Source organism: Lissotriton vulgaris, chromosome 8 (assembly GCF_964263255.1).
Source record: "Lissotriton vulgaris chromosome 8, aLisVul1.2, whole genome shotgun sequence".
NCBI classification, from domain to species: Eukaryota; Metazoa; Chordata; class Amphibia; order Caudata; family Salamandridae; genus Lissotriton; species Lissotriton vulgaris.
The window spans coordinates 156,360,667-156,372,074 of NC_141696.1; the positions used below are offsets into that span (position 1 = coordinate 156,360,667).

General features: G+C 44.8%; 1 non-coding gene across 1 annotated transcript; it reads left to right on the forward strand.

Moving 5' to 3' along the window:
• The first annotated feature begins 2,653 nt into the window (after nucleotides 1–2,653).
• TRNAL-AAG (transfer RNA leucine (anticodon AAG)) lies at nucleotides 2,654–2,736 on the forward strand. The gene has a single exon. It is a non-coding gene; the product is annotated as a tRNA-Leu (tRNA).
• Nucleotides 2,737–11,408: the final 8,672 nt, after the last annotated feature.

The following is an 11,408-nucleotide window of genomic DNA, read 5'->3' on the forward strand; positions in this document are numbered from 1 at the left end:
TGTCCAGCCTCATCATCGGTACCTTGCTCCTTCGGCAGGCTGGCGGTGCAATGCCCGTCGGGCAGCGATGAAAGCTGCACTTTTAGTGGAGATCTTTAATTCTGGGCCAGCGGGTGTGTGCGTGTGAGGGGCCAAAAGGAGTGTAATAGTGAGCGTGGTGGTGAAGTTAAAAGAAGTCAGGGAAGTCCTGTTGGTGAACAATTTATTGGTCAGGCTTCCTGCTTCAGAAAAAAGGAAAGGGGTACTAAGGGGTGGCAAGTAATGGAACCAACCCGTATTCAACCCTTTGTGTGCAAGAAGTGGTCAACATGTTTCACGCCCTGAGGGCGATTCATCAGGACCTGGGTGCTCATAAATTACTTGGTTCCTTAAAGAATTTTTCAGGACACCAGTATACGACCTGAATTAGTGTCGTATCGTAATGGTTCCACAGAGGGGACCTTCTGGAACCCTAGTGTTTCCTCCTAGAAACCTCACGGGCCATCCAAGTGGGGCCAGCAGCGAGATGAGGGAGTCCTCTAGCGTCGCTGCACTTCGTCACTTCGTGTACAAGGAGACCTGTCCAGAGAGAGTCACTAAGTACTAGGATGATGCTACAGCAACATCTTGATGATCTGATGAAAATAGACCTAGATTCAGATTAACATGAGTTTGGGTTTGTTGCCTATGTAAGGGCAAAAGGAGGGTCTTTAGTTCCGTAATTTGAGGGTCTGTGGTTCAGTGTTCTATACCCGTTCAATAAAAGCCATCGGGAATAGATGATTTTTGTATCAGCGAACCGCAAATGATGAGTGCGGTGTGTACGAGTGTTTTCGTCATAATCGATCAATGAGAACACTACGTATTCAGGGATTTCGTTTGAACCCTCGGGTTCCATTTTGTGAACGACAGCCATTTTGTGTGGTTGCCCTCACATAGGCCAACATAGACTACGGCCAAGCAAGTCTTGGGAAACGTACACTTTAGCTGACTTCTGAATGACCTGGCCGAACTGACTCCCTTGCCTGAGGCTGACCTCGCTGAGCCAGTTCCTTGTTAAGCAGCTGGTCAGATAAGAGATCAAAGAGCAGGACATGCCGAAGTTTATAGTACACTGCACCCACCCTTCTATCTTGCTTCCAATCTGTTTCTGTTCTTTGCTTTACGACATAATCGCTGATTTGGGTTGAGGCTTTTATGATGGGTTTTGCCCGGCCTGATCTAACAGGATGTTGGAATGTGCTTGGTCATTTTTGGTGGGCTGGACAAATGAAAAGTGGGATTGTCGTCATTCGATATGTTTGAAATGTCGCATGCTCATTGGTCAGTTTGTATGTAATCAATGCTAGCCTGGAATGTTCGCCTGAAGCACAAATTTTGGCATAAAAGACCATGCTCCGCTCAATGAAGGTGTGCAGTCTCTAGCGAACCACCCGTGTTGTGCTTCGTAGACCTCTGTTCCTGGTTGCAACCAATAAACTTGGTCTTTGACGTCATCAAGAAGTGTCGCGTGTCTCTGTGCTCTAAGAAAGGTGAACTCGAAGACATCAGGCGTTTTCCCCTGGCGCCGCTGGGTTCTAAAACCCGGTTCTTCACACCTTGTGTTTGAAGGATTAAATTATTTCAAGCTTGCATGGAGGCAGAAATTTCTGAGTGACTTTTATACATTTCTTAAGACTCTGCACTGTGGATGGCCGAGTTGTCTAAGGCGCTGTGTTTAGGCCGCACTCTCCTCTGGAGGCGTGGTTTCGAATTCCACTTCTGACATGCCTTTTGGAGATATAATCTCCTTTATCAGGTTAACATCTGATGGAAGTTGCATCTGTTGGTCTTCATCTGGGACGTGATTTTGTCCTCATCTAGTCAAGAGAGCTGGGGTTTCTCATATATTTCGGTTGTATAAAGTCTTGCTGACAAAGTGCAGTCCTTACTATATGAGCATTGGACCCATGTAAGAGCTCATCTGGAAGAGTCATGCTCTTGTATGCCCTGGCCAGACAGGCCATGCAAATATGGAAGAATGCCTAGCTTCTGGTAGACAGTTGGACTCCAGCACACTTACAGCAATTTCCTCAGGGCTGTGATCAGGGGCTGCTTAGATTTGCGTATTCCACCCTATGTTGTGACATTGAAATTCCTTGTTGAATTTGCTTTAGCTAGCCAAGAGGTGGCTGTTGACTCAATTTCAAAGCAGCTTTGGGCCGTTCAAGTGGCTGGTGAATAGCACTTTCTCTTTCTACGCCTTAAAGGTCTAAAGAGTTCTTCATAGGTCCTGCTCTCTATGGATTGTTCAAAGATCTGTTGGAAGTACTTATATTAGGATAAATAAATTGAGGGCAAGCCTTTTCGGTACCCCACTTGCATGGCTGTCTGGCCTGTTGAAGGGACCACAAATGCACGTCAGAATGGCAGAGTGGTCTAAGGAGCTGTGTTCAGATTGCACTCTCTTTTGGAGGCGTGGGTTCAAATCCCACTTCTGACAATTGTGAATTTACTCTACTTTTTTGTTGAGAGAGAAAAAATCAGATCATTTCCCTCACATGGGCTTATATGGTTGTCTACTTGGAAAAATGCAGTGAGTTTTTTTCTTGCTCTAGACACTCATGGCCTAATATGTGTGCTTTTTTTGGTTCAAAATATCTTTCTCTCTCTGTAGATGAACATGCAACATATGGTCAGGATGGCCGAGTGGTCTAAGGCGCTGCGTTAAGGTCGCAGTCTCTCCTGGAGGCGTGGGTTCGAATCCCACTTCTGACAAAACTTTAAGTCCATTTTGTCTCTGAGTTCTTTTAGAATCTCAGCTAAAAATTGGCAGTGCATATAATATCTGAATAAGTAACAAACTTCAGTTTCAACTGCAAATGAATTTGCCCAATTCTGTCTTCAAACTCGTATAATATTCTTCTAGCACTCGTGGTGTTTTATGTCTTTTTTGGGGGGTGCTTAAAAAGTCCCTTTTATTAAAGAAATGGGTTACATTCAGTCTTGTGATATTTTTGGTTTCCAATAAGTAGATTGTTAATTGTATGTAACCTCATTTTCTAATGCTCCATTCAAGAGATGTTTCCACTATGAAATGCAGAGCAAGGGGAAAGAGCACAAGTGATAGAGCGAGTGAGTGAGAAGGGGTGTTGAGGAAGGAGAGAATGAAACAAAGACAGAGTGAGTGAACGGCAGGTAGGCCTAGAAGAGGAGACTAGAAGTGAAGGCGACATGCTTTTCCCTGCTTTTGACCTCCCACCCATCCCAAACCGACCACAATTGTACCCTCTATGCAACGTTGGTATGCAGAACTTCACGCCTCAGCCAGTGAGTGTGAGTCCCAGGTCAGGGGCTAGAGAGCAAAAGACTGCATGTGCTCAGACATTCCCTGCTAGGGACAGTTGATCTGAAACAAGGTCTGCTCTCTTGTATCCAGCAAGGATCTAGAAATCCTGCATGAATCTGCAAGGCACATTGGCAGCATAAATTAGCATAAACTGCCCCACCTACTGCCTTCCTACTTCCTGTGCAGTAGTTGTTTGTGTAGAGAGAGAGGTCGCAGGCAAGGTCATTTTGTGAGTAGGATACAGGACCCTAAATAGCTGGTGAGAGGTATGAGGTATTCTAAAAGCATAAAAACAGTACACCTGTGAAATGAAATGCTTTCATATGTGATCTTCTGTGTTTATTGTCCTGTGCATAAAGTTGCACCTTGTGTTTGAAGGTTTAAATTATTTCAAGCTTGCATGGAGGCAGAATTTTCTGAGTGACTTTTATACATTTTTTAAGACTCTGCACTGTCAGGTTGGCCGAGTGGTTTAAGGTGCTGTGTTTAGGCCGCACTCTCCTCTGGAGACGTGGTTTCGAATCCCACTTCTGACATGCCTTTTGGAGATATAATCTCCTTTATCAGGTTAACATCTGATGGAAGTTGCATCTGTTGATCTTCATCTGGGACGTGATTCCGTCCTCATCTAGTCAAGAGAGCTGGGGTTTCTCATATATTTTGGTTGTATAAAGTCTTGCTGACAAAGTGCAGTCCTTACTATATGAGCATGGGACCCATGTAAGAGCTCATCTGGAAGAGTCATGCTCTTGTATGCCCTGGCCAGACAGGCCATGCAAATATGGAAGAATGCCTAGCATCTAGTAGACAGTAGGACTCCAGCACACTTACAGCAATTTCCTCAGGGCTGTGATCAGGGGCTGCTTAGATTTGCGTATTGCACCCTATGTTGTGACATTGAAATTCCTTGTTGAATTTGCTTTAGCTAGCCAAGAGGTGGCTGTTGACTCAATTTCAAAGCAGCTTTGGGCCGTTCAAGTGGCTGGTGAATAGCACTTTCTCTTTGTACGCCTTAAAGGTCTAAAGAGTTCTTCATAGGTCTTGCTCTCTATGGATTGTTCAAAGATCTGTTGGAAGTACTTATAATAGGATAAATAAATTGAGGCCATGCCTTTTCGGTACCCCACTTGCATGGCTGTCTGGCCTGTGGAAGGTACCACAAATGCAAGTCAGGTTGGCCGAGTGGTCTAAGGTGCTGTGTTCAGATCGCAGTCTCTTTTGGAGGCTTCAGTTTCAACTGCAAATGAATTTGCTCAATTCTGTCTTCAAACTCGTATAATATTCTTCTAGCACTCGTGGTGTTTTATGTCTTTTTTGGGGGGTGCTTAAAAAGTCCCTTTTATTAAAGAAATGGGTTACATTCAGTTTTGTGATATTTTTGGCTTCCAATAAGTAGATTGTTAATTGTATGTAACCTCATTTTCTAATGCTCCATTCAAGAGATGTTCCCACTATGAAATGCAGAGCAAGGGGAAAGAGCACAAGTGATAGAGCGAGTGAGTGAGAAGGGGTGTTGAGGAAGGAGAGAATGAAAGAAAGACAGAGTGAGGGAACGGCAGGTAGGCCTAGAAGAGGAGACTAGAAGTGAAGGCGACATGCTTTTCCCTGCTTTTGACCTCCCACCCATCCCAAACCGACCACAAACGTACTGTGGTACTGAAAATTCTGGACCCGTGTTAAAAACATCGTCTTATCATGACGATTTTGGTATCAGCAGACCAGAAATGACGAGTATACTATGCACAATCATTTTCGGCATATTCGGGTGACGAAAGCACCCTGAAATCAGAGTTTCCGTCCTGAACCCTCGGGTTCCATTTTGTGAACGGCAGCCATTTTGTGATTGCCCTCACATAGGCCAATGACTAAGGCCAACAACGAGTCTGAAGGACACATACACCTTTGCTGACTCCTCGGTGACCTGGGCAAGCTGACTCCACTGCCTGAAGCCAAACCTGTTCGGCCAGTTCCTTTCCCAGTGGCCGAATGAGATTAGTATCAAGGCACAACATGCCATAAACCTTTCATCGCACACAAACCATGCCTAATCTTACACACACCTGTCCCTGTTTCTTTCTTTATGACTTGCTTTACGAGGAGGAGGTGCCCGTTTTTATTGGGGGTCCGTTGATATCTGATGAAAATACTGGGCCTTGCCGGGTAATTGATTATGGGCTGGACAAACTGAAATGTGGGCTTGTCATCATGACTCTGCTTTCTCTTTGTAGTGAAAATATGTGAATGGTCAACTGTAAAATAAGGAATGTTTGCCTAAAGCATAATATTTTGTATAAAAGGAGAAGGCTGGCTTTGTAAGATTGAACAGTCTCCTGAGAATATACACCGTGTTGTACTTCTAGGATACCTATTACTGGCTGCAGCCAATAAATTCGATCTTTGACTTCACCTAGAAGACTCTGTGTTTCTGTAATCTGAAACAGGAAGGACTCGAGGTCATAGGGTGTGTCCCTGGCACCGCTGGGTTCTTAAAAACCCGGTACTTCAGTTGGCGCCCAACGTGGGCCAATTTCAGCGGTACCGGTCCAAGCCAGAGGTTCATGAGGAGCTTCGTGTGAAAATTCTGGAGGAAGGCCGCCACTTCATCGAACCCTGTATGTCGACGTGGTCCGAAAGTCTTTGCTGCGAGGTTCCCCGCTTCCCGACGGCTACGAAGGACTGCTGCCCTGACTATCGCCCTGTTTTGGACCCTTGATGATTGGTAGAGCGAAACGATAGACGAGTCTTCTGGTGACGTCATCGATACCTCAGTTAAGTATAAGTGGAGCGTCTCCCAGTCCTTTGTTTGGTTCTTAGTTTTTGGGTATTCCAAGGGGATCTTTTGATTTCTTGGGATCGCTTTGTTTGGAACTTGCAAGTGCCAAAACCGAGGGACTCGTGTATTCACTAGACTATCGTATTCGATAATCCTTTGAAGTTTGAAGCTAGACTAGTGAGCGAAGATGCCTGGTCTTAGCAGACTTGGAAATTTGTTTTGTCTTGGTTGTAGTAGGGATTCCCGATTGGAGGACTCGTGTCCGGTTCCTCCAGTTGGAACTCCGACCTATGAACTTTATGTGAAGCATGGCGTAGGCCCCATCACATATAATGAAGTATGGACCCGATACACCAGGAAAGATGGTGTTTTAAAATGGCCCCAATATGGTAGTTTTGACACGGAGATTTTAGATAATCTAGAGGTTAAACTGTTTAAGAAGAAAGCCCGGCCGGCGATGTTTGACTCTTTCCGCCTATGGCGAAAGGAAGCCAAACAGAAAGAAATTAAATTAGCAAAGAGAAATAAAAGAGAAAAGGGTATTTCAATAATGCAAGCTGCTATGCAGTTTAAAGATAACGAAGAAGAACAGGCAAGTGAATAGTTGCACAGGCAACGTAAAATGGCGATTGATAAATGTTACCCGGTCTTGCCACCTCCCCTACAAGATTCACGAGAACTTGAACGGGATCCTTTAATGTCACACTTATTAAATTCGCCACCCCCTTATGCGCAGAGTGCTACAGCACCTCCGCGACCTTTCGTTATACAACGCCCAGCTGCACAACCCCCAGTTAATGCACAGCCGCCAGCTCCTCCTCAGTTGGCTCCTACTCTTCTGGTGCAGCCTCCTCAAGGAGCACCGACCACACCTGCTCCACCTGTGCTTTCTACGACTTTGCCTATTGTACCGACTATTTCTCCCAATATTCCTTCTGATACTGCCTCTGCGTCTGCCTTACCTCACCCTGTTTTTCCTCCTGTTCTCTTGTCGGCTTCTCCTTCTGTTCGACAGAGAATGACTAATACTGTTGCTAACTTCCTATCTCCCTTCTTTGGGGCAGCAAGTATGACCCCTGTTTCTACACGCAAACAGTTGCGTAGCCAAATGCCCGATTCTAGAGAGCGGGAGATATTGGATCATTTGGCGCATAAATGGGTTACTGACAATACAAGATATGAGCTAGAGTCTGTCATGGATGTCTTCCATCAATGGGAAGCACCGAAACAGAGATATGTTTTTGAGAAAATGTGTGTTTTCCTTTGTGAAGAATTGGAGGAAAATGGTTTGGAATCCAATCCGTCTGAGTTGTGCCGTGTACGGTTCGAGTTTGCAAAAGGCACGATTGTGGGTTTTGATGTTGAGAAAGCAGTTGCAACGTTGTTGTTGTTTAGGAGTGAGTCTCCTTCTCAGCAGTTGTTTGAGCATGACGTTTCTGCTAGGAGAAAGGCGAGACAGTATCCCATGAGAGAGGTTCCTCCGGTATGGAAGGAAGAAGTGGCTGCTGGTCCGGGTAATAATCCCCCAGTTGTACCGGCACACTTTCAGCGTGTTTGGGTACATGTTCCTTGGAAGCGGGCTGAAGTATTGGCCCTTAAGCAGACTTTACCTGATCCCCGTAAAAATCCTGCAGGGTACTATAAGGAATTATCACAGACTGCAGGCTCATGTGTTATGAATTTAGCTGATATAGACATGTTGTTTGGGAATGTTGTTCCACAGCCTTTATGGGGAAAGATTCGTCATGCGGATCATGATCAGGAATTAGGTGATACATGGGCTAATATTGCTGCTGCAGATGGCCGCCAAGTTGGTGGTGCTAAACCTGAGCCCTTGGTAGCAGAACTCCCTGGTAGGATCATTACATACATGAAGACTTTAATGCCTGCGATGCGTGTAAACTGGGATAAATTGTCTGCATGTAAGCAGAAGAAAGAGGAAAACGTGTCTGATTTCTTCACTAGGTTTGAAGAAACGTTTGTCGACCATAGTGGTCAAGATATGAGCACCGAGGGAGGTCAACGACTGTTTGTTGACAAGTTTGTGCACAATTTGCTTCCCGAGTTGTGTAAGAAATTGAAGGATTCAGAGAGTTCCTGAGCAGTTTCCTCTTCAGCGCAAATACTGGCTACCGCGCAGTACTACGAAAATAGGGACAAAGATGAGAAGGATAGAGCAGACAAGAAAACTAAAGAATTAAAAACGAAGGTTCTTTTGCAGCAAGCGTATCCGCCACGTGCTAATAAGAGTAACTATCAGCAACCTCAACAGTTTCAGAGAAACTCGCAAAGGGTCGAGTTTTCTCAACCACGTGTTCCTGTAGGCCCCAATCAGTGTTCATATTGTAAGGAAGAGGGTCATTCCAAATATAGTTGCCCTATTTTATTGCAACGTATGAATGGTGCTTCTGGTACAAGAGGTTGAGGTGTTCAACAAGCTCCTAGAGGTAGAGGACGTGGAAATTTCCTCCAGAACGTGCGTTCCCTTCCGCCTCAAAAATTCAATGAATAGTTTTGATCAGCAGAATAATGCGTCTGGTAGGACGGCTCAGTATTATGCCGATGACTACTATGCAGAAGATGAGAATATGGAAGGTAATGATTGCTAGGACAGCCATAGACAAAGAGAGGGAGTTGTTTCAGTTCCAGTAGACCAGAGTGGACCTTACGTTGAGGTGATTACATCAGGTGTGTCAGAGCCTTTTCTGTTGGATACTGGTGCTACAAAGAGTTCTATTATGCACTCTAAACTCCCTGGCGCACCTTTGTCTGGCGAAATGAATGTTTCAGTAGGTTTTTCTGGCGCCCCGGTTAGGAACCCGATTTCTAGTCCTATGTCCCTTTCTGTTGGACCTTGTGAATTGGAAGCACCCCTTATTCTGACGACAGGTTGTGGTGAAAACTTGCTAGGATTGGATCTATTGAAAAGATTGTATGCAACATTGTATTGTTCTCCTTCGGGAGTACAACTTACACTGGGTAAGAAAGTGATCTCTCCGATGTATTTGTCAAAGGATAAAGTTCCGGCCGAATTGTCTTCTCTTCCGGATATTCTTTGGGCTACTGGTCCTAATGATGTGGGTCTTTTGGAAATACCGCCATATGTTGTAACATTGGAAGCCAATGTTAAAATGCCACGAATTCCCCAATACAAGATCTCTAGCGAAGGTGAAAAGGCGTTGTTAGCGATCATTTATGATCTGATTGAAAAAGATGTAATTGAAGAGACAAGAGGCAACGTTTGTAATAGTCCAGTTTTGCCTGTTCTGAAGCGTACTGACCCTTCCCAGCCACCTGTGTACAGATTTGTGATTGATCTTAGAGAGGTCAATAAAATAGTTGTGCCACATTTTCCAGTTGTTCCTGATATCACTGCCCTATTAACTATGATTCCAGCTTCAGCCACTTGGTTTTCGGTGATTGACTTGAAGAATGCTTTCTTCAGCATCCCGATTGCAGAGGAAAGCAGGGATATTTTTGGCTTCAGTTTAGTAGGCCGAAGCTTCCGCTTTAAACGCGCTCCTCAAGGCTACTGTGAAAGTCCATCAATATATAGTCAGGCTTTAAAAACACAGCTTGATACGATTGTTTTACCGGATGGCACTACACTTATTCAGTACGTTGACGATTTGCTTGTCGCTGCAGATACTGTTGAGATTTGTAAGGAAGCCACGTTGTCGTTATTGCGTCATTTGTCTGATTTGCATCACAAAGTGTCTCTTTCGAAATTGCAGTATTGTCGACAAGAAGTAACTTACTTAGGTCATCTCTTATCGAAGGAGGGAAGGAAACTGACCCCAGAAAGAATTCAGGCAATTGTAAAGTTGAGTGTGCCAAAGACACAGAGAGAAGTACGTGCTTTCTTGGGCATTACATCCTATTGCAGACAATGGATACCGATTTTTTCTTTGCTGGCCAAACCTTTGGTAGCATTAACTTGTAAAGATACACCGAATCCCATTCCGTGGTCTGAAGATTGTCAGAAAAGTTTTTCCGAATTGCGTAATGCATTGTGTTCGGCTCCTGTGTTGGGTACCCCCGACTACAGTAAGCCCTTTACGTTGTATGTCCACGAGAGAGAGGGATGTGCATTGTCAGTGTTGACACAGCCTTTTGGGGACAAGCAGCGTCCATGCGCGTATTTTTCGTCGACTTTGGATCCGGTAGCTAAAGCGTTGCAGAGTTGTTTGAGAGCCACGGCAGCAGCAGCTGTCTCTATTCGACAGACTGCTGGTTTAGTGATGAATAACATGTTGATTGTGATGGTTCCACATGCGGTGGACACTTTGTTAAACAGGACCAAGACACAGCACTTAACTAGTGCTCGATTGTCAGGTTACGAGTTGACTTTGTTAGCGAGTCATGTGCACATTAAAAGATGCAACACGTTAAACCCAGCCACGTTGTTGCCGATTCCAGTTGAGAAAGAGAGTGCTGAAGAGCAGCATGACTGTTTCTTTAGGACAGAAGAAGAAACGAAAGGGAGAGTAGATCTTAGGGACACTCCTCTTACTGAATGTGATGGTACTTTATGGGTGGATGGTTCATGCTTCAAGCTTCCGAATGGCGACACGACTGCGGCATATGCTGTTACGACTTTGCATACGATTGTTGAAACTGCACGTATTCCACATAATTCAGCTCAAGCAGCAGAGTTGATTGCACTTACAAGAGCGTGTGTGTTGTCGAAAGGAATGAAAGTGAATGTGTACACTGACAGTCAGTATGCATTTGGTGTGGTTCATAGTTTTGGACGTTTGTGGCGTGAACGTGGGTTTCTGACTTTGCATGGAGCTAAGATACAACATGGTCAGTTGGTGAATGAGCTTCTTGAGTCACTGACCTTACCGTTACAAGTTGCGATTGTGAAATGTAGTGCACACAAAAAGGTTACTGATGATGTTGGTCGTGGCAATGCATTTGCTGACGAAGTCGCAAAAGAGACAGCAAAAGATGTGATGAACCGAATGTATGTTGCAGGCCCTGCAAGATGGGTTGGTGACGTTGGAATGTGTGAAGATACGATAGAGAGTGTGAGATATATTCAAGCTGAAGCTACTGAGAAACAGTTGAGCGTGTGGTGAGAGAGTACGGGTAAACTGGATGCGAATGGTTGTTGGGTTGAATTATCAGAACATCAGCGATGGTTGTTACCCGATGCGTATGTGCTTGCGGTGGTTACAATGGCACATGGAATGGCTCACATCAGCGTGAAAGGGATTTGCAAGTTGTTGGCTCCAGTATGGCAAAACACTGGAATTCCTAAATGTGCAGAGAATGTGGTCAAGAATTGTATGGTGTGTCTGAAATACAATCCTGGTAGGGGAA